We start from the raw sequence: 26,940 nt of genomic DNA, 5'->3' as shown, positions 1-26,940 counted from the left end.
AGTGAGATTTGGAAAAGGGAGGAAGTCCCTAAAATATGTGCTTAGAATATTACAACTACCCTGTATTTACAATCATGCATCTGTTTTAAATTTAAATAAAAACACATTTCAAATAAAAAATTTCACATTTATGTGATTCAAGTTCATCATCATATTACAGATTTTTCTTTTTTAACCATCACAATTTAATATTTTAAATGTATTTATTTTTTATTTGTAGCAATGGTAAGTATGGAGAATATCCAGAATTCATTAAGTCTCCGCCATATCTTCTCTCATGGTCCTTTATGCATGGATTATTATTAAAGGAGTGTATTTTTAGCATGCCAACAGCCTCTCTCAGCACATTCCTATAATAATAATAGTCCTACTAGTGATATCCAAGGTACAAAGCCATCCCCTTTGTCACCTAATGATAACACTTTCTATTTTGTTATTTATTTTAAAATGTAAAAACTGGGCCTTCCCTGTAATATCATTTGGATGCTATGAAAATGGATTATCAATGATAACGTACATTGTGGTGTCCAGGACATTCAGATTTAACTTAGAAAGTGACTAAAGCAAACATATTCTTGAGTCCACGAACCACATGTGATCCTGGGAGCCCTTGCTCAGCACAGGCTCTCCTCTCTGGCAGGAGGCACGGCATCCTGAGTGCTGTTAAAGCACTCACTCTGGATTTTATTTTTTATTACAATGAATATAATGAGAAAATAAATATATCCCATTAAACATTTACTGATGTCTTAGAGTAGAAAGTTTTCTAATTCCTTGATTTTACATAGGGCCGCCACCTTTTTTTTTTTTCCCCTCCAATTGTTTGCCTGTTAACCTGTTTTCCTTCCCACTGTCATCTAAGTTCCTTTCCCGTCTCCACAAAGGTTACCAAGCCTCTCACAGAGAAACCCTAGCTTGGCCGAAATTGTCTATTTCTTCACAGTTATCAATTTATAGACCAGTAGATATGTGAGGATAATCATATTCAGCTCTTTCATTTTATGTATAAATTAATGGATACACAAATTTTCCTACCTACACAGTGAACTACAATCCTAAGCACATAATATTATCATAATGAAAACAAAAACTAAAATAAGATTAAGAAAATAAGCAACAACACAGAGCAGATAAACAAAGGGTTTCTAGAGTTAGAACAAGTCTTCTATTTTTACCTACATGGCATTAGGTAAATTAACATTAAACACTCCAAACTTGATACTCTCATCTGTAAAATGGGGAAAACACTTACCTTACAGTGTCATTAAGGGAATTAATGAGATAATGCATTTAAAGATTTTGGGACAAATGTATGTCACGTGGTAAGCACTCAGTACATGTTTTCTAAATTAGTTGTTTCTAATTATTAGTCCAAAGATTCACAGATAAATAATCAAAGAATCAAAAAGGTAGAGGGGGGAAGTAGGTAGGTCTCTGACATTGACAGACCATTTGCAAACCAATTAGCATAAGAAGATGGGTGTTCAGTTTTACAATGAAATGTTAGTTCAAATTTGGAGCTAAAGGGTTCAACTGGGAAAGTCCTATGAACATTGTGAAAAAAAATTGTTTTCCAGTTGCTTCTGCACAATTTTTATTGTTCTAAATGATCAAGACTATTATACTAAGTCAAAGCTCATTTTTTATTGACACTAAGAGTCAAAAAGAGCATATCCAAAAGAAACAGGCTTTTCAGAGATGCTCACCAGGAAACATTGAGAATTCCAGTAGGCTTTCATCGATCAGAAGCTACAGAGTTGAGTCAATTGTCTTATTTTCTACTGTAAACAATTATGGTCCCACAAAATATTATCATATTAGCTCACATTAATCAGACCTCTAAAGAAAGACACTATATATAATGATTAGGAAGAGTTAGGGATAGTGTGGAGAAAAATAAATAAAATTTCAAAATATTAGTAAAGACTTCAGGTCTAATTTCATTTTTCAACTCAATTTAACTCATGTCTGGTGTCTTCTATAAATGACAATATGTTAAATAAAAGAGAAGAGCATTTTAAAAATTATTGAGTCTAGTCTCAATGGCAATTTTTCAAATCCATGGCTAGGGAAGAGGAAGGAGCCCAGAAAACTGCTAAAGCTTGTTCTGTTCCCATATGTGCCCATTAACTTCACAAAAAGAAAACTGCTCCTAGTTATAGCCCCAACCCCAGCTGGTCATCTCACAAATGTGCCACTAGTCACACACAAAAGGATGTGGATGGCTCTTGTCACAACTTCTAAAAATCATGGTGGGAATAAAGTGACTATGTCTACATGTTGAACAATGCTCAAGCAACCAGTCAAAGGCTTAAAAAATTCTCTTTCTTTGTTTCCTCCTATTTCTCTTTTGTTAGTTTTATCTCAAGCTAATTTGCATTTGTGGGAGACCGACATTTTCTAAAGGAGAAAATGGGTGCTTTTTTTGCTCCATTACTGGGGAAGTAAGTAAAAAGTGGGGATGACAAGAAAAGTGAGGTGTCACACTGCATGAACAAATTGGAAACATCATTTAAAGCCATTAAACATGTATACTAAAAATATGGAAACATCTTTTTAAGTCCGAGGCCCTGTGGTCCTCAAAAATTGTTTTTAATTTGATATAGAATGTTTCATAGATTATAAAGACAGCATAGAGAATAAATAAATTTTATTTAATATACAAATTTTTGGTAGCTCTATATAACAATATTTTCATCCAGGTCATTTAATAGAAAACTAGAAACGTACTAGTAAAAAAGATGGTAAAAAATTATGGTTTATGATCTTCAAAAAAAAATGTCAAGATGTGAGAAGCCTCTTTGGTAAAAGGCTCAATGGATGCCAATCCTCTTCCTAATCCATTAGAATTGTACTAAGAGGTCAGCATGCACAGAGCATCATCTTTTTCATCCAGAACACTGTCATTAATTTATGATTCTATAGTTAGCAGAAACAACCTGGTTGCAAATTTACATGCTCTGGGCATTAAATAAACTAATTAAACCAATCTATACAGTAATTGTCTTCTACTGTTTACTGATTTAAAAGCCCTTGAAATAATGAGAATTCCTTGCAGTAGGAAAGCTTAGACCCATGAGCTATGATGTCTATCAATGGTCTCAGAACTCCTCCTGGAGGATAAGAGATTAAGAAGCAGGGGAAGAGAAAGAATGCTTGACCCGCCTCTCAGCCGTCACTGTTCTTGTGAGTCTCTGACTCTGAGATACTGTGACCTGTCTCAGAGTTTAGAGCTCAGATTCTCCAAGGTCACCAACAATAATCCTTAGTGAAAATTTCAAAGGAGCACAGAAAATACTTTAGATAAATGTCTTACACAGGGCAAAAGCTCTAAGGGAAAGGTTGGCTATAAATATAACCCTGTAGAATAACAGGACGCTCTTACTTAATTTGCTCATAATATATAATTTCTTTCAAAAATTGTTTGCATCTAGATCAAGGATTTTATGACTCTGACATCAGCATAATGAGGAATATGAGTGTTCATAGTTAGACAAAACACAATTTCCAAAGATTTTCAGAATTGTGTGATTGTCACCGTTTACTCTAGGAATTCTCAACTACCGTCATATGGGGAAGTGTTTCCTTAAATTTTATAATGAAATATAAAAGCTGAGAAAACATTCTGAATAACCTGAACAATGTGTTATATCATTTTCTGTATGTAACCTCTTTACACTCACAAATACAATATGGTTTGGAAATATCACTTCAGAAAAATTTGTTTTAAATTTTCATCATACTCAAGGTCAAAGATATATTTTTCTGAATATGTTCAGGAGCACCCATTAATTACTTCTGCTTTCACAATTTTAGAAAACAAGGAACAAAAGGAGAAGAAACAAATTGCTTTAAATAAAATTAGAGAATACTACATTATAGGAATGTCCTATTTTTTATGTATAGCTAACTGCTGAGCTATTCTAATATAATGTTGTTTTAAAATGTGTATATACATACCAGGTTGAGAACTTTGTCAACTTCCAGCATGAACTATCACTAAGAAATCTTTCCCAAAAGAGTGTACAATAAAAATTCTCATGTAGCCGCTAGGTGCAATTAATGTAGTAGTTATGTCTAATTCCTTGTAAAGTGCTAATGGCTCATTCAAAACCTAAAGGACAGACCCTATTTTTTTTTTTAGCAAAATAGAGGTCTTCAAATCATTTACAGCTACTGCTAACAAAATAACAAAGCATATGTTTAAAGTTTGATTTAGAGTGTTAGTTCTGTGTTCATATACTTCATTAGCTCTGATTCATAACTAGACAAAACAGAACCACTGCTTTGAAATGAAAAACTATCATGTTTTGATTATATCTGCTTTAAATTTATCTGTGTCTTTGGTGTGCCCAGATAAAAATTGTTCTTTTCCTTTCAACATTTATTCAGATTTTAGTAAAGTAATTTATGGTGAATACAAATAAATTATTAAAATTCTATTAGAATTAATTTCATCTTCCCTAGAAAATGTTTGGTGACAGGCTGAATCTTATATTTTCTATTTAACGGACCAATATAGCTGTTTAAAAAGCATCTGCATTGTGCAATAATATTGCCTCTCCCATAGAATTACTTTCAACATTAAAAAAGATAAAGCATATATAAGTACTTTATTAGTGATAAATGAATATATTTTACAGTACTAATTACTAATGATTTTTAAAGTACTAGTTAATGTAATTTTCTAAGTCTGACATACTCAACAGACTATATTTCCTATTACTTTTAGGTGTTTACTCATCAATATTGATATGCCAAGTTTCTCTTCCTTTACTCAGCATGAGTGGTTCCAGGAAGGTTCACCAGAGGGAGATGGATACTTCAACTGAGAATTCCAACTGTTAACTTCACTCAAATGATATCAATAAGAAGTGCTACTAAAAAAAAGCTTGTCTAAAAGTGCAGTTACTTACTTCCTTGGGTTAATGTAAATTGGTCTTCTTGAGACTCCTTTTTAATATCTAGCTATGCTACTCTGCAGGTAGAATGGACCAAGGCTATCATCTTAGAAAGTATGGGGCAGAGCTCTGAAAACATGAGGCAGAAAGATATTGGAGAAACCTGAGAAAATTCCCAAAGAATGGTGAGTTGCTTATGGAGTTGACCTTGGGCAGCCACGAAGAAGTTTAGGTCACATGAAGCCTGGGAAGCAAACAGACACACTGTGAAGCAGGGCTGCTGCATTTAATGGAAATGATGTGCCCTGAACAATAGCATCCTGTGAAGAGGGTACAGTAGGAATGAAGTCCAGCTCATTCTCACAGTCATTCTCCCCAAAGCTGCCCTATATTACCCCTGGAAACAGCTCTTTTTATATATACTCCTCAATCTGTATGACTGGGAGGCTGCTCCTCCTTACTCAGAAGGGCATTTTTTTCTAATTCTTTCAGTTAGAGAGTATCTTATCATAATTCGCAGAAAGGTGCAGTATAGATTGGTGTCGGCACTGGGTGGAAGATAAATTTGAAAGACTATTGCTTCCAGGGAAAGGATTAAGTGGAAAGTATTTCTCTAAAGTAGATCTTCATCCTACAAAGAGTCTAGGAAATGGCTATGAGGCAAACCTGTGAAAGCTAAGGACATCCAAGAACCCAGGAGTTAAAAGGAGTGTATCAAATAATTCCCAGTGAAGCCATACAATTCTACTTTAGTACTTGGAAAAACCTCAGATACCTTGGGGCTGGGGGTAGGGTGAGGATTTTTAAAAATGCATTAGAGCCCTGGCCAGTGTGCTAAGTGGTTCGAGCACCAGCCTGCACACAGAAGGGCCTCAGGTTTGATTCCCAGTAAAGAGTGCATACCTGGGTTGCAGGTTCAATCCCCAGCCCCAGTTGGGGTTCCTGCGGGAGGTAATCAATTAATGTGTCTCTCTCAGTCTCCCCCTCTCTAAAAATCAATGGAAAAAATATCCTCTGGTGAAAATAAACAAAAACAAAAATGCATTAGAGTCTCCCAGAGAGGGAATTAACTAATCTTGTTTTCTTTTTTAAATATATTTTTATTGACTTCAGAGAGCAAGGGAGGGGGAGAGAGAGATAGAAACATCAATGATGAGAGAGAATCATTGATCAGCTGCCTCCTGCACACCCCCTACTAGGGATGAGCCTGCAACCTGGGCATGTGCCCTTGACCAGGAATCGAACCCAGGACCCTTTAGTCCACAGGCCGATGCTCTATCCAGTGAGACAAACCAACTAGGGCTAACCTTGTTTTCTTAAATGTGTCTCTCCCACACTAGCTATAAGTTCCATGATGAGAGATGCTGTGTTTTTCGCCAGTCTGTACATTTTATTAGCAGTGATCAACAATAAATACTGGCACAGTTCTCACTGTGAACCAGGTACATTAAATAACTAATTTAAGAAAACATTAAATAACTAATTTAAGAAAATATCCCAATAAGGTAGCTACTATTCTTATTCCTAATTTGTGGATAAGGGACTGAGGAGTAAATAAGCTTAACCAACCTGACAATAAATCACACTGGGCTAGTGATTAAACCCAATCAATCTAGCCTAGCCTCAGAGTCTGCCCTCTTAATCACTTCTATACTATTCTAAGAAAATATTTTTATGAGTAAATGAATGAATAACATAACATTCAGAGAACCATTATGTAATCTTAACTACACTGAATTTTAAATCAATTTAATCTCTGGGAAAATTTCAACTAGGTATCCAATGCTTCAGAAGTTGTGCCCCTGACTTATACTACATGGCAAATACACACAAGTGAGAAAGTTGTTGTAGTAGAGGATCCCTAAGTGCTGTGTTGAGAAAATATAAACACTATGTGACCACAAAACTAGGGTTTTGTGTGGGAGTCTTTAGGTGTGGGAGCCAGGAAAGGCTTTTAAGAGGAAGGAGTTTCTCAGCTAAAATGAGATTTAAATGATGATCAAGACAAAAACAAATGAGGGATGTTTTAGGCAAAGATAAATCCAAGTATGACAGCGAACTGGGTAAAAAATAGCAGAGTGAGACTGAAGAACAGAAAAAGAAAATGTTCACTATAGTTATAGCATAGAGTATCAGAGAGACAAGGCAAAAACTAAAGTCTATAAAGAATGAGTGAAAAATCATAAAGGTTCTGAGGAAACAAAGAGTTTTCACTTTATCCTTAGGATTCAGAAGTCAGTGATGAAATTCATATAGGACAGACCAAAGAAGTGATATGCTTTATATTTGATTACTGTGTCTAAAATGTGGGGAGATGCTAGAGGGTACCAAGTCTAGAGTGGGCTACAGTTCAGTTTAAAAGGCTTTCAAGTAATTCAGGAAACACATTTATCACATATAGTGAGTTTGAGATAATCTGAAATATTATTAAGTGAAGATGTTTAGAGAACACAGAATGTCTAGAAATGAAGCTCAGCAGAGAGGTGTGAGCTAGAGAAACTGATATAAGTTCTCAGTCTAAAGATGTCTTCAATATGTAGGGGTAGATGTGGAGTGAGATAAGTCTAAGAGTCAGAATCCTGAGGAATGTCAACAGTTAAAGGCTATACAAAGGGAAACAAGTCTGAGAGAGGCAGTAGAGTATATGTTTTCAAAGCCAAGACGAACATTGTAAACTAAGTCTAAATCCATCCACAAGTCAAGTGATATGAAGTTTAAAATATCCATTGCATTAGTCCCAAGGAAATTCTGTGTGACCTGAGTGGAAGCAGTTTACCATTGGAGTCTTGAAGACAAAAATAATAAACTGAGAAGTAGCACAAAGAAAAAATAGACAACTTTTAAAAAAATTATGGCCTTAAATTGTGGATTTTAATAAGAAGAGACAGGGCAACAGTTGAAGGGGAGGGAGGAAATCGGAGTCCAGGTAGAAACTTTTTTTTTTAAGGTAGAAGAGATGTAAGTATATTTGAGTTCTCATGGCAAGAGGTTGATGAAGAAAGGTTGAAGGTACAGAAAGCAGAAGAGATGATCACTACAACAAGAGCCCTAAAAAGTCAAGAAGAAAAGGAATCCAAGATCCAGGTCAGGAGGTTGGCCAGAAAGAAGGGATCACATTTGCTCAACTGTAAAGGAAGGAGGGAGAAAATAAGAATGAGAATGCAAGTAAATCTGTAGTTGAAACGGTCAGAAAGGTAATGAATTTTTCATTTGATTGATATAATTTTCTTCATGAAATAGGCCAATTTTGGTGTGATTGTGCTCACTGGTACCTTCTTTGTATATATTGGAGAGCTATCTATCTATATCTATATAGAGCTATCTATATGTATCTATGGACATATAGATACATACTTATGGTCACACTGCCACATAACAATGTTTGGTCAATGACAAATGGCATATACAATGGTGGCCTCATCTATATATATAAAAGTGTAAGCGACCATTATGACCGAACGACCAGAACGACTGGACGACCAGTCGCTATGATGCGCAATGACCACCAGGGGGCAGACGCTCAATGCAAGAGCTGCACCCTGGTGGTCAGTGCACTCCCACAGCCAACCTCCCATGGCCCCTCCCCCTGGCCAGCCAGACCCCCAATAGGCCTTGATCGCCGGCCAGGCTGAGGGACCCCACCCATCCACAAATTCATGCACCGGGCCTCTAGTAAGATTATAATGAGCTGAACAATTCCTATCACCTAGTGATATTGTAGCCCTCATATCATAGTGAGGCAATGTATTACTCACATGTTTATGGTGATGCTGGTGTAAGCAAACCTACTACTGTCCTGTCAGTTGTATAAAAGAATAGCCCATGTAAGTATATATAGTACATAATAATTGATAATAATAAATAACTATGTTACTGGTATATATATTTAATATACTATATCTTAGCATTATTTAAGAGTATACTTTTCCTATTTATTTAAAAAATGGGGCCGAAACCGGTTTGGCTCAGTGGATAGAGCGTCAGCCTGCGGACTGAGAGGTCCCGGGTTCGATTCCGGTCAAGGGCATGTACCTGGGTTGCGGGCACAGGATGTGCAAGAGGCAGCTGATCGATGTTTCTCTCTCATCGATGTTTCTAACTCTCTCTATCTCTCTCCCTTCCTCTCTGTGAAAAATCAATAAAATATATTTTAAAAATAAATAAATAAATAAAATAAAATAAAAAATGGGGTTGGTCTAAAACATTATGCTATGATACAATGGCAGCAGTCTCATACATCTCATGTTTATGGAGTCTATTGATTGCATTATTTTCTCTTGTGCTTGATTTAATCTTGTGTTGTTTTGTTCTTCACGGCTCCTAAGCATACAAAATCCAAAAAATATGTTGCAAGTAAGAGGTCATGTGGCATGACTGACCTGGAAACAAAATAATACTTATTAAGATGGAGAATCAGTGATGGTTATTGCTCACCAGTAAGGCATGTCCCATTCCACCATAGCTATTGCCTTAAAGAACAAGAACAGAATGATGGCTACTCTTAAAGGATCTGCTTCATTAAAGGCAACAAGACTAACAAAAATTCAAGAAACGCCTATATTAGATATGGATAAATTTCCAATGACCCAGATTAAAGACCAGATACAGAACCATATCCCTCTCAGCAGCCTGACAATCATAGCCAAAGAAAAAAGTTTGTTTGCATCCTATCTAATAATATACAAAGATTCAAATTGACTGTACCTTTGCTACACCCATTGGCTAATCAGAGTGATATGCAAATTAAACACCAACAAAGATAGTGGCTAATTTGCATATACAGGCTGGGAGTGAAGACTGAAGACACTGTAGAAGGAAGCCAAGCAACAGAGCCAAGGTAGCGGAGATGGGTGGGAGAGAAGGGGCAGAAAAGGGCAGGGTAGGAGCAGCAGAGAAGGGAGCAAAGCCCTATTCTTGCAGGAATCTTCCTGCAACGGGCCTCTAGTGTTGAAATAAAAGGCTGGGCCCACCTGGCCAATGTGGCTCAATAGTTGAGCATCAATCCATGAACCAAGAGGTCCTCATTCAATTCCTGGTCAGGGCACATGCCCGGGTTGCAGGTTTGATCCCCAGTAAGGTGCGTGCAAGAGGAAGCCGATAGATGTTTCTCATCTATGTTTCCATCTCTCTATCCCTCTCCCTCCCTCTCTCTTAAAAAATCAATAAAAAACATTTTTATTGTACTGTTGAAAGTATTACATATGTCCCCCCTTTTACTCAATTGACCCATTCTAACCTACCTCTGCCCACCACCCCAGGCCTTCACCACCCTATTATCTGTGTCCATAGGCTATGCATATATGCATACAAGTTCTTTGGTTGATCTCTTTCCATTCACTCACCCACCCTTGCCTTCCCTCTGATATTTAACAGTGTTCCATGCTTCTATATCTCTGGATCTATTTTGTTCATCAGTTTCTTTTGTTCATTATATTCCACTTATAAGTGACATCATGTGACACTTGTATTTCTCTGACTGGCTTATTTCATTTAGCATAATACTAAAAAAAAAAGCTGGACCTGACTACAATATTACATTTACTTCTAGCTCTGAGTAGTTTAAATGATTCAAGGATTGTAATTCATTATATAATGTGAAAGTGAGTTATGATTCCATGAGTGCTGATATAAAGGCAGCTAAATAATATTTGGAAGCTCTAAACAAGCTAATTGTGGAGGAAAATTACTTGCCAGAGAAAATATTCAATATAGATGAAACCTCCCTATTCTGGAAACAAATGCCTGAAAGGATTTTCATACAAAAGAAGGCCAGATCAATGCCAGATTTCAAGGCTTTTAAAGACAATGTAATAGTCTTGCTTAGGGGCAGCGTTGCAGGATACAAATTGAAATCCTTTTGTCATCTGACACAGTGAGAACCCCGGGATCTTCAAGCATATTAATAAGCACACGCTGCTAGTATACTACAGGGACAATAAGAAGTCATGGATGACCCAGCTGCTTTTTCCAAGATGCCCTCCTGAATTGTGATGCCAGTAAAATGAAGTGCTGTTTAGAGAATAACATACCTTTCAAAATTTTGCTTACTGTTGATAATGCTCCCAAATGCACTCCTTTTATTGTGATCTTAATCCCAATATCAAAGTGGTGTTTCTCCCTCCAAACACCACCTCTTCATCTAATCAATGAATAAAGGGCTTATAGCAGCTAAGACCTGCTACCTGAGAAGGACCTTTTGCAGTAACTGAGGAAGACAACAAGAAGGCCTTGATGCAATTCTGGAAAGAACCTTGCTTGGGCTTGGGATGATGGCATCGAGAAGGATAAGAATGGCATCTAGAAGAAGACACTCAAGAGATTTGTCTATAAAGCTAAAGGATTTGCCAAGGATGAGGAGGTTGAAAAAAATCAATAATGCAGTAATTGAGATGGCCAACAACTCTAAGCTGGGTGTGGATGACTATAACATTGGGAAGCTTCTAGAAGTGGTTCCTGAGGAATCGAATAGTGAAGAGTTGTTGGAACTGGAACAAAAACACACAGCTGAAAAGGCAAGAAAAAAGGAAACTGCGGGGGAAGAAAGAGAAAAACTCCCAAGAAAAAGCACAGTAAAGAGGTTAGCAGAACCTTTTGCTGACCTCAACAAGCTTCTTAAACATTTTGTAAACATCACTCCCAACACCAAAAGGTTTTTGTTAGCAGAGAGGTGTGTTCACAGTACATTATCTGCTTACAAGCAAGTCTGTAATGAAAAACAACAACAACAAAAACATGAAACAAATCAAGCAAACCACCATAGACGTATTTCTGAAAAAGTGATACCTCCTCAAGAGGATCTTCAGGCAAGTCGTTCAGGAGGGATTCCAGAATTATTATTATAGGAGATGACAGCTCATTTTTTACCCTGAAGACCTTCCAGTGGGATGAGATGTGGAGGTGGAAGGCAGTGATATTGATGATCCTGACCCTCTATAGGTCTAGGCCAATGTGTGTATTTGTGCCTTAGTTTTTAACCAAAAAAAGTTTTGAAAAGCAAAAACAAAAAATTAAAAAGAGAAAAAAATTTACAGAATGAAGATATAAAAACAGAAAATATTGTACAGATGTACAATGTGTTAGTGTTTTAAGCTAAATGTTATTATAAAAGAGTTGAAATGGTAAAAAGATTTAAAGTTTATAAAGTAAAATGTTACAGTAAGCTAAGGTTAATTTATTATTGAAAAAAGAAAAACATTTTTTATAAATTTAGTGTTGCCTAAGTGAACCATGTTTATAAAGTCCACAGTAATGCACAGTAAGGTCCTAGACTTTCACTCACCACTCACTCACTGGCTCACTCAGAGCAACTTCAGTCATGCCAGCTCCATTAGTGCTAAGTGCCCTATAAAGGTGTACAATTTTTATCTTTCATACTGTATCTTTCTATGTTTACATATGTTTAAATATACAAATACTTAACATTGTGTTACATTGCCTATGGTATTCTGTACAGTACCATGCTTTACAAGTTTGTAGCCTATAGGCTATACCATATAGACTATACCATATAGACTAGGTGTATAACAGCTATACCATTTAGCTTTGTGTAAATGCACAGTATGATGTTTGTGAAATGGTGAAATCACCCAACAACGTATTTCTCAGACTGCATCCCTGTTATTAAGTGGCACATGACTATATTAAATATTTTAAACAGCACATAGCTTAATGTAGCTTAATAGTCTATATAGCTTCTAATACCTCACATGTAACATAATAGGAAATCAATAAATATATGGTAATTGATTTTTAAAAACTTCTCATATTATATCTAATATGCTCATACTTGGATTAAGATATGTCAATTAATACTAAGTGAGAATAAGATCAAAGTTATTTAAAGTATTCTTATGTCTACTACATACAACAGAAGCAAAATAAAACTTGAAGACCAAGAATACTTTTCTAATACTTCTATTTCTTGAAGGGTTATAAGTTAAGTTGCCTATTATATACAGAATAACACATTTTGTTGTTTGTTTGCTCTATGTAGTTTTATGTTTTAAAATAAGGAATATTATCCAATGATACCGATTAAACAATGCTCAGTAGGTGAGTACCTTGTTTATATTTATGCCTTAAAATAAAATACTTCTCATTCCATCTATTAGCATACTCTCAACTGCATACCATAGCTTAAACCTTACTAGAATAACCATGAGATTGTTAGGCAAAGGTTCAAATAAACCTATATTTGCAACTGAAAATTTCTGAGAAAATATTTTAAAACTAATTTCACTTATCCATTTACATTTAAAAAAGTGTATGTATGAGAATACAACAGTTAAACAACTATATCATTAAGTGCTTTAAAAAAAAAAAAAAAAGCAATTAAGGCAAAGCTAGGCCCTGGACTCTGACAACTCCTCTGACATCAGATGGAAAGGCTGAAGTCACAAGTTTCTTACCCAATTTGAGTTGTGCATATAAAGTTTAAATTAAGCAGTTTTCATTCACATCTCTACTACCTTTCTCCCTGGAACCTTTTTGAACTTCAAACCTTCCTTTCAACTTCTGCTGTCTGTAAAAAAGTTCATTTTCTGTCAAGAGCAAACTTATTTCCTTTCTCATGCAATTCATTATAAATGATGGAAAGCATTTCATACTTTTGTAGATGGCAGATCTGCGTTTCTCTCAACTCACATAGTTGAATTCGCCAATCACAAAAGACCTTTAATTGGTCTTTAGGGTATCACTCTACCACCTTTTACTTATATATTATTTGCTGTCAAAAAAAATTCTGGATATTTAAGATAAATTTGTTTAAGATAAAATTATCTTTACAACATTTCAATAAAGTAGTTGGAGGCTTCCTACCAGCGGGGTAATAAGGTGAAAAAAACCTTGGCTCACTGCCATATGAAACGTTAAGGAAGAGCCTGAAAGACAGATTTCCAGATTATTATATGGGTTATAAACACCCTCATAACATTTTGACTTTACCAAAGGTTGCCAAGATTTTGCAAATAAAAATAAAGGACACTCAGTTAAATTTGAATTTCATAAAAAATAAATTAGTAGTATACGTATACCCCCCTGAAATATATTGGGTATAGTTATACCAAAAAATATTAATTGATTACCTGAAATTCCAATGTAACCAGACATCATGTATCTTACTTGGCAACCCTAAATGTTCCTCTCATCTGAGAAGAGAAATATTGATAAAATGCAATGATTCTTCTGGCCTAAACAATATCGTTAACTCCCATTTCCAAATCTCTCCTCAGAGTAAAATTAGAAATTTGATCACAATTCTTTAAAACTAGAAGTTCTTCAATATTCTAAGCTTGAAATTCTTATAACTGAAAGCCTACCTTAGAAAATAATTATTTTTTTACCATGAAAAAGAATAATCCAGGAAAGCATGTACCATGATAGCTTAACATCAATACCCAAAAGGAAACTGGGGGAAATAAAGAACAATTTGCAAACCCTTTTCAGAAAATTGAGAGCTTCTAGAGAAAATGAGTATGATGTGAAGAAGAGATAACGACACATCAATCCAAGATTAGATATGTAGGAGAGAAAGTAGGACACAACATTAGCATTTGCTATTCCTGGGATATATTTATTGTAAACAATCTATAAACAATCAAGGAAAACATGCTATTCTTAATGACCAAATGTTTGGAGCACCAAACAACAGAAATGCAATGAGTAATCTTTTCTGGGAACCTGCCTTAGCTCAAAGGCATTCAAAATTATTTTAATAACTAAGCTGCAGGTAATAAGACAGCACCAAGAATTGAAAACAAAAGTTGCTAAAGAAAATAGGAAAGAGATGAGATTATACCTAAGACTGTATATAATAACAGCCAATTTTTCTAACAAAATTATTTCAAATGGTTAAAAACTCAGAGCAGAAATTGCATGGGAAAATTAGTCCAGGGAATTTGCTAACACATTTAAATACTGAGTTATTAATAAAAACTAATTAAGTTACACTATATTTCTGACTTAGCCAATTTTAATGTGAGTAGTAAATAAAGACAGTCTGGAAGTGCTGTTTTCGCTATATTGAAAGGAGGCAATGTCAGTGTCCACTTGGGTTTGGATTTATCTATTATCTACTCAGGCTATTTCATCCAACGCTGTTAGTCATAATAACCTTAAATTTGGCCATATCCCATTTGCCAACTTTCATATAGAAAGGCATCTGTCTAAATGGGCCAGTTTGTTTATAGATAGACTGATGATAGATAGATGATAGATGATTGATGATAGATAGATAGATAGATAGATAGATAGATAGATAGATAGATAGGGAGATAGATAGGGAGGTAGGCAGAGATAGAGATAGAGAGATATATGACAAAAGAAATTCTGATTGGCTTTAGAAGTGCAGAAAATTATGTAATTCTCAAACTGACCAAGTGACTATAAATCAGGAAGCAGCTAGCCCACTGCAGGTACAGGAGAACATTTCTTAAGAACAATAAAGCAATGCATTCTACCAGAAATCACTTGTAAAAGCAGTCTTTTCTCAGACATTTGTTTTAAATATACTCAGTTGACCCATGTTTTAACCTTGATTTCTAATCACTCTGGGACTGAAGTCCTTTTCATTTTAAAAAACAACAACAACAATGCAAAAGTATTAACCAGCAAAAAATGTTAATTAAGTATTTTTTGTTCAAGTTGTTACTGGCCATTACTTTTTATATATTACAACATCATTATTTGCTCTTTGAAGTTTTTAGAGCTTTCAGGCATTAACTCTTAATTCTTAATATCCTAAAGACAACAGGCTTGAAAGGAAAGAGTATAAAAGAAAGTACTTTACTGAGAGAAAGAACTTCTTAATTCTCATATGAATTGTGCTCAAAATATATAACCCTTTTTAATCTTTTAAAAATTGTTGAATTCACAAACCTAGTACAAGAATGATTCTGAACATCTTTTCTTACTAAAACCTAAGTAAGTGTATATCTCACACTGGAAAAGAAGGAACACACATATGTTGATCACAGACTTGGAAATGTTTCACACCTTTGGAGTTTTTTCATTTTCTACTTCAGCATTCCAGTGAAATGTGTCTGCCCTGTGATCATTTGTAAAACCCCCAGTCTCTATCAACCCTGACCAGCAATTTGGAATTCTGAGTAGAGGACCCTCCTACCCACTGCATACTCCTTGTTTTGTGTTAGCCAAGCAAAATAATATATCTTTATAAAATAGGCAATCACTTAGAATCATTTTAATGATATTTTATTTCTTTTATACGACTTCCAAAGAATTCAGTTAGTTTCAAAGGAAAAAGAAAATCTACTTTTGGTTAAAAGTCTAGATTTCATCAAAATTCTTTGAAATTAGGTAAAATTCTTATATTACTGTTAACACCTAAAAAAATTTGATCCCCAAACAAAAGCATTGCCTTTCTGTTCAATTTGATGTCTTTTTCATGCTGCCTTCGTGATGGCCAAATAATTGGTTGTTCACTTGTGTCCTTGTCTCCCCCGACAGTTCCACAGATGCCCTGAACAATGCTCCAAAGACTGCTTTCAGTAGGGGCAAATCCTCATTAATCATTCCTGGCTGACAGCACGAGGGGACACCTGCATCTGGTGCAGGAGCCCAGCCATGGCTTTTGAGAATGTGGATTAAAAACTAACCCGTGTGAGGTGTGGCAGGCTACTCTGAACAGGAATGTGATAAACCACCACCACCACCACCACCACCACCACCACACACACACACACACACACACACACACACACACACTCCGCAAACAACAGAAACAAATCCACCTCTGGCATCCCCATTTATTTCATATCTCAAACTGAAGCTCTGGTTCATGTTCCCATTAAAACACCATTCTATTCCAAAAAAAGTATATCAGAGACTAACCACACACAGGGTAATGATGAATAGCTGCTAAATTCTTCATGCATGCATCACCCAATGTTAGCATTAAATACTGATGAACTGTCACATAATTTTCATTTAGAAATGATTGCAGTTTCAGCTTCCTATCTTATGCTGCTCATAAATATTTCTCCTACTATATTTCACAAGAAGAATGTATGAAACACACAATTATTTTTTTGCATGATCACTTGCCCCTATGTGATTACTTTCTTTTATTGAAATAATAAATATGATTGTTTTGAAGAAAGGGTTAAAAAGAATCCTGGGAATAACCCTAGGAAAGTAAGTATATTGTTATGTATCATTAAAGTTATTTTAACTTGCTTTTTCAACAAAATGAAGTGCTTTTTAATTTCACATAAGGGTTTTCTTTTATTTGTCACTATTTTCCTAACTGTACCAAACAAGACCAGAAATAATGAACCCCAATCCATATCCTGTAGCTTTTGTCATAAGTGAAGATATGTATGTAAGGCATCAGAGCATAAAAAGACTAGCAGGCAAAATACTTAAGAGCCTTAGGGAAAATAATATATTGATGAAAAATTTTAATGAAAGTTATAAGTAAGTAAAAAAAAAACCTACAAGTAAAACTGACAAAATAATACAATGACTAATAAAGTTGATGTTCATATTCTCACTTTAAAAAAATAAATAACAAATTTGTCTATGCATCAATTAGAGATTAAAAATAACATCAAAAACATAAAACTGAAAGGTTAACAACAATAAGTGCAATACAATTTATAATATCATACTGGCAGTCTTTAATTTGGAACTACAACCAGGTTTTGAAATTCTAGTTTTAAAAAATTATACATATATGCAAAGCTGCATATTGGGTAGAAGCTAAAAGACCCCCAATGTGAAAATTTAGTTTGCACTTAGTTTGAATATTTAGAATGATGCAGATATGAATCATGAGATTTACATAAAAAATAGTGATATAAAACAATGTACTTTTCTAGTCATAATATCCCTTCACCTACTGATTTACAAAAGTATTGAATTTGTAAGCATATTACGAAGCTGAAGATGGAAGAGTGGGTTAGATGCCACAAAACAGTACTTAATAATCAGCAGAGAATAAAATGGTAGTAACTACTGTTTGCTACTACTTCATTGTTATGCAAGAGGCACTTCCAAAGTCTCCCAGGAGTCCAAACTGCCATTGCTTTCAACTTTGCTAGGCCTTGTCCATGGCCAGGATGTAACTGCCATGAAGTGGAGCTCTTTGCCCAAGACTTCTCTCCTTTGTGGCTGCTGCTGGTAGGACCTTACAGCCAAGGGCTCCAGACCTATTCTATATAAAAAAAGGCCAGCGACCACAAGCATAATGGCCGGAATGACTGCTTGACCAGTTGCCATGAGGTTCATTGACCACCTCTTGGTCCCTCCCCCGCTGTCTGCAGGCTCGAATCACTGTCCCATGGCGAATGGGGAAGCACAGCGAACAGAGGTGAGTGGCAGCTGGGCAGGACTGGCGAGCAGGCAGAAGGGTGGACCTCTTGGTCCCTCCCTGCAGCCCGCAGGCTCCAGGGAACCGGAGCCATGCTGTGATTGGAGAACCATGGTGAATGCGGGGCGGGGGGTGGAGGGGGGGTGGGGGGGAGGAGAGGGGGTAGCGGCAGAGCGGGACTGGGGACTGGCAAGCGGACAAAAGATGGCGCTGATCGCAGGCTAGGCCTTAGGGACCCTACCCACACACGATTTCATGCTCTGGGCCTCTAGTTTGAAATATAATATTCTTGGATAATAGGGTGTAGTAACCCCGTATCCTGCTTAGCGACTCTCCTGCTTTTTTATTTGCTTTTTAATCAGAAGTAAATTTTCACTTTTCTTGGGAGCTGTGGTAACAAAAACTGAGTGTCCTCCACTGTAATCTAGTGAAAGCTTGGGAATAAGAAACTAACTGCTTCTCAGACAGAAAATATAACTAAGGCAATAGGGAAGGGGAAAAGAGGGAGAAACGGGGAAGAAGGGGCAGGAGAGAGGGTGAGAGGGAAAAGGAAGGCTATTTGTAAAAGCCCCGCATCACTAGTCTCTGGGAACTCTGTAATCCAGGCTATTTTTTCCCCACACACACCATTTCCATTTTCCTTACTCCCAGGAAAGGAAGTCTAAATAACTAACTTTTATTAAACAGCATGGCAGGCACTTTCTGTGTGTAGCTACCTCCATTTTGCAAATGAAGAAATTGAGAATCAAGGAGGTTAAATAATATGCCCAAGACACATTGACAAAGTAAAAACAGGTTTCAAACTAGACCTGCCTTCCTCCAAAGAACACTATTTTCCCCCACCAAATCATTCTTATATAGCCTGTATTCCCAGAGACTGACAGCAGCGTCTTCATACTGTTCTCTACAGCATGACTAACAACTATGTCTTGGATGAATGAAGAAATGAACAAAGAACAAATGATTACATAGATGACTACTGCAAATAGAGTTTTACAGATTTAAGTAAGCATGTGAAGAATATTTGCAACAAAATATACTACTTTAAGAAAAACATAACAATTTGCCTTCAAATGTCAAAATAAAGATGCTTATTATCTTCTGTTTTAAAATGATCTAGAAAAATGGAAGGAGTATACATTATCTTTGATTACTGATATGTAAAGAGCTAAAATTCTGATGTAAAGATTCATTCAAAAATACGCTCCATTTATGAACCACATCAGACACCTGTAATTACCATTGTACCTGAGACTATTGCTTCCTTTGATATTTATGTTTTTTTATATTTAGTGATAAATATTTTACAGGCTCCGGTAGCATCCTGTTTTGAACCGTATTTCAGTTAATTAAAGAAACCTACAGCAAAGTGCTCCCAATTCATTTTTCAAACAATAGAAGACCCATTAAAACATGTTCCAGAATTTATTGCATAGTTTCATGTGTAGCAGATTATTATTTCTGAATAGCAAAAGCAATGTTAAAGCTTATTTTGAATAGATATGCTGAAACCAAGCATTAGACCTAGTCCTCTCTCTCAAAAGTAAAATCATCTACATTATATATCATTTTATACTGAACATTAAGATTTTCACAATGAAATGCTTTTATTTTCAGAATAGAATTTTAGAACTATAATAAACTTAAATAATAATTTACTCTATTTCTTTTATGTTACTTTTGAGAGAGAAAAGAAGCTTAAAAGTATTAAATTACTTACTCCAGAACACATGAGTAAGGAATATTTAAATTTATGCTCCCAACTCCACACCCAGTAGTAATTCCACAGAACATGCTGTGTATTATATGATATATTTTAAGGGTTGCAAGCAACTGTCTGCTGGTCAAATCTGGCCCATTGCATGTTTTCAATAAATAAAGTTTTATTGGAACAAAGCCACATCCATCTTTTTACACATTGTCTATTTCTTTTGCTATAATAGCAAAGATAAATAGTTGCCATAGAGACCATGTGGTCCATCAAACCGAAAATATTTACTATCTTTTAATTTGCAGAAAAAAGTTTGCTAACCCCTGAATATTCCATAAGAATATAATACATTAAAGGTTCAAGTTTATAGTGGAATAATACCATCCCCATCAACAAACCACAATTTGAAGAATAAGGTATCATGTCATTGACAAAATAAAAGACATTTTTTAAATGTATAATTGTGTGCTGATTCTATGCTAAATGATCACGGCACTAACATCACCCTTGCTATGCCAATGTTTTTTTTTTTGTTTGTTTGTTTGTTTTGGGGGGGGGGGGTTTGCCTCCGTTTTTTAATAAAGAAATTGAAGTTTAGGTTGGGGGTAACTTGTCCTGGGTTACTCAATCTTTAACAAAGATAAAATGTTACCTGGAATCTGATTCCAGAAAAAAAAATTAATAGCACAAAAGTGAAAGATTAAAATATGCAATATCAGTCAGATTGAAAAAATTTCAACCTAAGAAACAGAAGCAATTTATTTCAAATATAGCTCATATTATTAAAGTGACTTAAGGGGATATTTTTGTTCTTTACGCAAAAATATACTATTAAAGGGGAAAAACATAAAATTAAAAAATACAATTATAAAAAATTCACTAAATGGATCAAATAATGTTATCATTATACCAGCAAACAAGCAGAAAGTATGAAAGACAAAAGTAGGAAATCTTCCATAACACAGGGCAATAAAACAAAGAAATGGACTCTATTGGGGGGGGAGGGGAAAGAATCCCTGAAAAGAGGACAGAGACAATGGAGTACAGGAAAAGTAAAAATATACAAATAAATAAATAAAATAAAATAAAAACCTTTACTAAGCTAAGAAAGAAGGATGACTTTGAAATTAAAAGTACTCAGTATGTATCAAGTAAAGTGTCTGTAGAGGCTAGGGGGAGTACCATTTAGGTAGATTGTGGGAAAATTTCAATATTCCAAAGGCAAAGGAAAAAAAAAACCTAACATCTTTCAGAGAGGGGAAAAAAAGATTATTTATTAAGCAGTGAGATTCAAAATGATAACAAAATTTTTAAAACCACATTTTACATTATAAAACAATAGATTAAGGCCTTTGAAGTTCTGACAGAAAATTATTTTAATTCTATAATCCTATGCCCACAACAATCTATAATTAGTGGTCAAAGGAAACTAAAATATTTTTGGATCAGCATAAACAAGAAGATATATCTATCTCCTATGTAACCTCTGATGAAACATTATTCAAGGGTGTTCTCCAGCAAAACACAGAGAAGGCTTAAAATGCAGGTGACAATAGGTGAATGAAAAAGTTAACTATAATCAAGAAGTGAAGAAATTTAAAATAACTTAAAAATCTAATGCCCTATACTGTTCTTAGATATTTTCATCTCTGTGGGTCCAGGCCAAATATTCGATTTAATACTGAATAAGAGTTATATGAGCATAAAACTATAAATGTGATTTTTATTAAGGATCATATTTTGATTTAAGTTATAGTCCATTTGGAAGATTTAATTATATTTAGAGATCGAACTTTGACAATGTAAAATGATAATATAACTGTTGTAACTATAAAAATGTAGTTAGTAAAATCAGGAGGGGAGAAAGGAACTAATGTGCTAAATTCTTCATTTCTAAGCAATGATTCAAAAAATATTTTTAAAAATATGATAATTCAAGAAATTGATGAATAATATTTTAAAATATCATGGTAACTACCAACATAATTTTAAAATAGAAACAAAGAATGATTGCCTCTGAAAGTGGGAGGTTCAGGGAAGTTGAATTTTTATTCTTTAGATTCTTTTGAAACCACTTGAATTATTTTCACCATGTGCAAATATTAATTTATAAAAAATATTTTATTGAAGGCACACAAGGAGGAAATCAAGTAAGTAAAATATATTTTGTATACATTTCCTAACAATATAACATCTTTGGGTTGCTATGCTTATCTTCCTCCTTGATAACGTCTTAGAACTGTCTAGAGGTCAGCCGTGAATTCCGACCTCTGTAAAAAGTGTCATTATCAGAACTAAGCCCAGAATTAAACTGGTGATTTGAAACAAATTAGAGACAGTTAAAATATAACAATGAGTGCAATGGTAAAATGCACCTTAACCAAGTGTGCGAAACTTACTATGAAACAGGCACCATACTATACCAGGGGAAAAGGGTGCTTAAAATATGGGTCCCACTTTTATTGGGAAATATGATAAATATCCATTCATTCATATAACAAATGTTTATTAACCACATACTTATTTGTAAAGAAGCAAAACAAATGCATCTACCTCAATTATCAACTAAGAATTTTTACTTCACTAAACGAGTGAATCCTCCACCTAAACCAAAATCAAGTTAATGAAGGATTTCCTTACTATGAGACCATAATTCTAATTTTGCATAATAAATAAAAGAAAAGCTAGAATTCAATATACATAGGTTTGTTCATTTCCCTTTACCCCTTGTCTACTATACCAAGTACTTAATTTCAGATAACCTGATATCCTGATTCTGGTCATCTATCTGACTTCCTTTAGTATGTCTCATTCATTCATTCACTCATTCACTCACTCACTCACTTATTCAATCATTCATCCAGAAAATATTTATTGCATATTAACTATGCACCAGGCAAAGTCCTACGCTCTGGGAAAAGACAACAACAACTGGGAAATTCAAACCCTCATGGAGTTTACATTCTGAACTCATCTTCGATTTAAAAAACAAGACTTTCATTCCTTTGGATCCTTCTTCAACCCACACCCATGAGGAATGCTAATAATTGGCAGAGTAATATATAACAAGTACTCTTCTGTTTGCAAAAATAGAAAATGAGATTAATGGATAATGAACAATTTGTCCAAATCAAAGAACAGCAGATTTCTTGAATAAATAAAGCCTAAGAGAGATTTATTTTGGTCTCCCTGAGGTGAGTGGGAAATCCAATCTTAAAATTATAAAAATATTTTCTGTGCATTGGCAAAAGAAAATTAAAATTAAATAAGGATGAAAATGTAGAGTATGCATAACACCCTGAAATGTGTACTTCATGGACAGACCTATCAATTTTACCTTAAGAATCTACAAATGAAGATAGTAATTAAAGCTTCGGTCACATTAAGCTAGCATTATTTTCCCTTATGTTAAATAATATGAGAGCAATTGGCATGCCAGAGAAGTTTCTCACGTACTTTTTAAATATTTCTTACTTATATTCCCTAAAGTAAAAGGAATAATTAACTGAAATCCAATTAGTGTAGACTTAGAACACCTGTTTCAGAAATCCTTTGAATCACTTTATCATATTATTATTTTTTCATGGTCTTTGTTTTAAGATGAAATACATACCCCTATCCTGTTACTCTTAGGAGCTGAAAGATTTGCATATCACATAGAAGAAAAGTATCTGTTTGTGAAAGAAACTTGAAGATTAAAAAGACCAAAAGAGTTATGGATATCTTAGAACAGCTACTGTTTCTTAACCCTCTTTTCACCAAAAACAAATTTGTAAAACCTCTCAGTGCTAGGGAAAAAATAGAATTTAAGAGAGGATGATAGAAACCTCACCTTTTAAAAAATATCAATAATAAAATCACTGTTTAAAATGCACACCAAAGAAGGAAATAATGCATTTTGATGGGGGAAATATTTGATATCTTATTTTTCAAATAGCAGTGGAGAGGAAATATAGGTTTCACTGTTATACCAGGAATAGTAAATTATGGTAATTCTTATGAATCAACAAGAAATCCAAAGAGAATAAATATCTAACTGAAAAAAAGGCATCACAAATACGGAAATATATAAGGAGAAGAAAGAATGCAAAATTAAAAACAAGTATAAAGCATATCAATAATTTCGCTAATGCCAGGATAAATTTTCTCATTAAACACTGAATGAAAGCATCTAATCAAGTTTAAAAGAAAAATGGAGTTCTATGCTGGAAACCAAAAAAAATCTTAGAGACTTGGAAATTAAAAGTCAATTTCTCACTAATCCTGGGCTTGAAAAAGAATTCAAAGGCAGAGTACCAACTATCTCAAAGGCAATGCAGAGGGAAATGGTTCATAACAAAAAATGCAAACACCACAAGCATCTTTTTAATAAAAAAGGGTAGAGAGATGAAGGTTTCTGAGGAAAGTGGCAAGGGAACTTTGCATTTCTGTGACTTCGAGAAATTACCTCTATTTCTAATGACCATTTTAAGAAATACTTAAAATGCCCAAGCACCCTAGCCTCACGATCCACAGTTGCACATCCAGTGTATACCCTGATCGCGCCTCTGCTACTTCTTCCCTTTCACCAAATCCTTTAGACCATTGGATTTATCATTCACCTTCAGAAGGTAAGAAAGAGAAGCAAACTACAAGAATGTTCATCTCTCCAACTGTTCACAACTTCAGAAAGAATTGATGTGCAGATGGCTCAGAGGGAATGACTCAAATGAACTTATGGAATACCAATACTTTGGTACCAACAATGCTATATAGCTTTCATTTATATCTCTTTCTGTGTTCTTTTTTAAAATCTAAGGAAATATTCCTTAGGAAAAAAATTTATAGATAAATAAATCAGATCATATGCCAAAATATAGATGAAGATGATACAATAAAGCTTAAATAAATGTTTAATTTATGTGAGATCACCGTAATGTATTGACTTTAATCTAGCAAAAATTGTTTTTAAGCTGGCAGAAATTGGAACCATACTTTCCAATAAACATATAATGTGAACCAGTTATGTAATTTTAAATTTGCTATTAGCAACTTGGTTGGGTAGCTCAGTCAGTTAGAGCATCATCCCGACATGCCAAGGTTGTGGGTTCAATCCCCACGTCAGAGCACATACAAGAATCAGAGAAAGATAAGCAAGATATGATTTCACTCAGATGTGTAATTTAATGAACAAACTGAACTACCAAGGAAAACAGAGACAGACTCATAGATACAGAGCAGGCAGACAGCTCTAGCTATCTCTGGTGGGGGGAGAATTGTGGGGCATTAAGCAAAAAAGAAGAAAAAAAAACAAGAGAGAGAACTCAGATGCATGGACAACAGTGTGGAGATTATGGGGAGGGTGGGTTGGACGGTTGAGTGGAGTTGGGAGAGGACATAGAGAGGATCAAGGGTGATGGGAAAAATAGATTAAAAAAAAACTTATAATAGCAGGAGAAAATAAAGGAATCAAACAGTGAATACATAAATAAGTGAATAAGTGGAACAACAAGTCAATGTGTCTCTTTCTCTCTCTTTCTCTCTCCCTTCCTCTCTCTCTCTCAAGTTCAATTTTTTTAAGTAAAATAAGAATATAAATAAATAAATAAATTCTCTAGTAGTCACATGAAAAACAAGTAAAAAGAAGAAGATGATACTATATGTCTTATTATGCCCATTATACCTCAAATATTATTTCAAGGTGTAATTAATGTAAAAAGTGATGCATAAGATACTTTTTATTCTTTTTTACTATGTCTTCAAATTTAGTGTATATTTTAATTTAAAGCACATTTCACTTTGGACAGAACACATTTCAGTGCTTAGTAGTCACATGTGACTATCATATTAGACAGAAGTAATTGGACATAATTGAGAATAGTCAGATCCAGTGACCCAGCAGAAATTTTACAGGCCCTATGCCTCTAATTTATTGATAAACCATTTAAAGTTACATATTTCTATGCATAATAAGAGAGCACAGGCTACTGAACTGTTAATTACATCCTCTTGTGGCCAAAGAAGTTTTCTCAGCCTTTGCAGAGTTTCCAATCCAAATACATACATAAAACAGGGCAGAAAAATGTGCCAAATACAAATAACAAGTTTAAAAGTAATATTTAGGGTATAATTTTAAATATTTGTAGGGAATTTATGTACAGAAAAATTATATATAATTTATTTATGCACTGGTTACTGATCTACAGTTTCTAGTCACACTTGAACTTTTAAGTTTCATTAGTAGAGAAGCACTATTGGTAACAGTGATATTCTGCAGAACTTGGTCTATTTCCTTATATTTATTTTCCTTACAACTCTTGATAAATTATATTTCAGTTAGGTGTTTCTAATGCAAGGCTTGGTGTTTTGTTCAAAATTCCTTATAGGTTCCTTTCTACAAATTAATGCTAATTTGACTTCTCCAGTTTGACTTGATGCAGTCACCCTAAAAACCTAATTCATAGAACAGAAACACATGAATGCACTTGTTGGAGTCTTCTTTTATCTCTGGTATGTTGATTTATCCACCCACTCGCTGACCTGTTGTATGATAATTAATCTTCATCCTGAAACTTTCTCCTTCACCTTAGATCAGACACTCCATGCGAATAATCCTCAAAAATCCTACTTAGTCTTGAATCCCTACCATGATACTTCCTGGTGAACTGCTTAGTGCTGTTTTCTATCAAGTCAAATATTTGAAAATTACTGACAATTAATAAAATTAGCCTAAGTTGTAAATTTATAATAGAAATCCAGGCCTATTTCAGTCTACGCCTGTGACAAAAAACAAGATCATAGTGAAGAAAAAGAAAATATACTTTAAAAGGTTCCCTAGATAATAATACAAACTTCAAACTTCTTGATTCATTTGAGATTTTTAGTAGCAGTTGACTTTAATCGTCTGTGTATATATTAACATATTCTGCTAAAATTTGTCCTATGTTTATAGACAAATAAAGGTATTATAAATACAACATCTTGACTAATTCACTCATTATATCTATGTAAACTTGGTA

This window comes from Myotis nattereri (assembly GCF_964212035.1).
Source record: "Myotis nattereri genome assembly, chromosome: 6".
NCBI classification, from domain to species: Eukaryota; Metazoa; Chordata; class Mammalia; order Chiroptera; family Vespertilionidae; genus Myotis; species Myotis nattereri.
The sequence above is the reverse complement of the archived record's forward strand: the minus strand, read 5'-3'. Positions refer to the sequence as shown.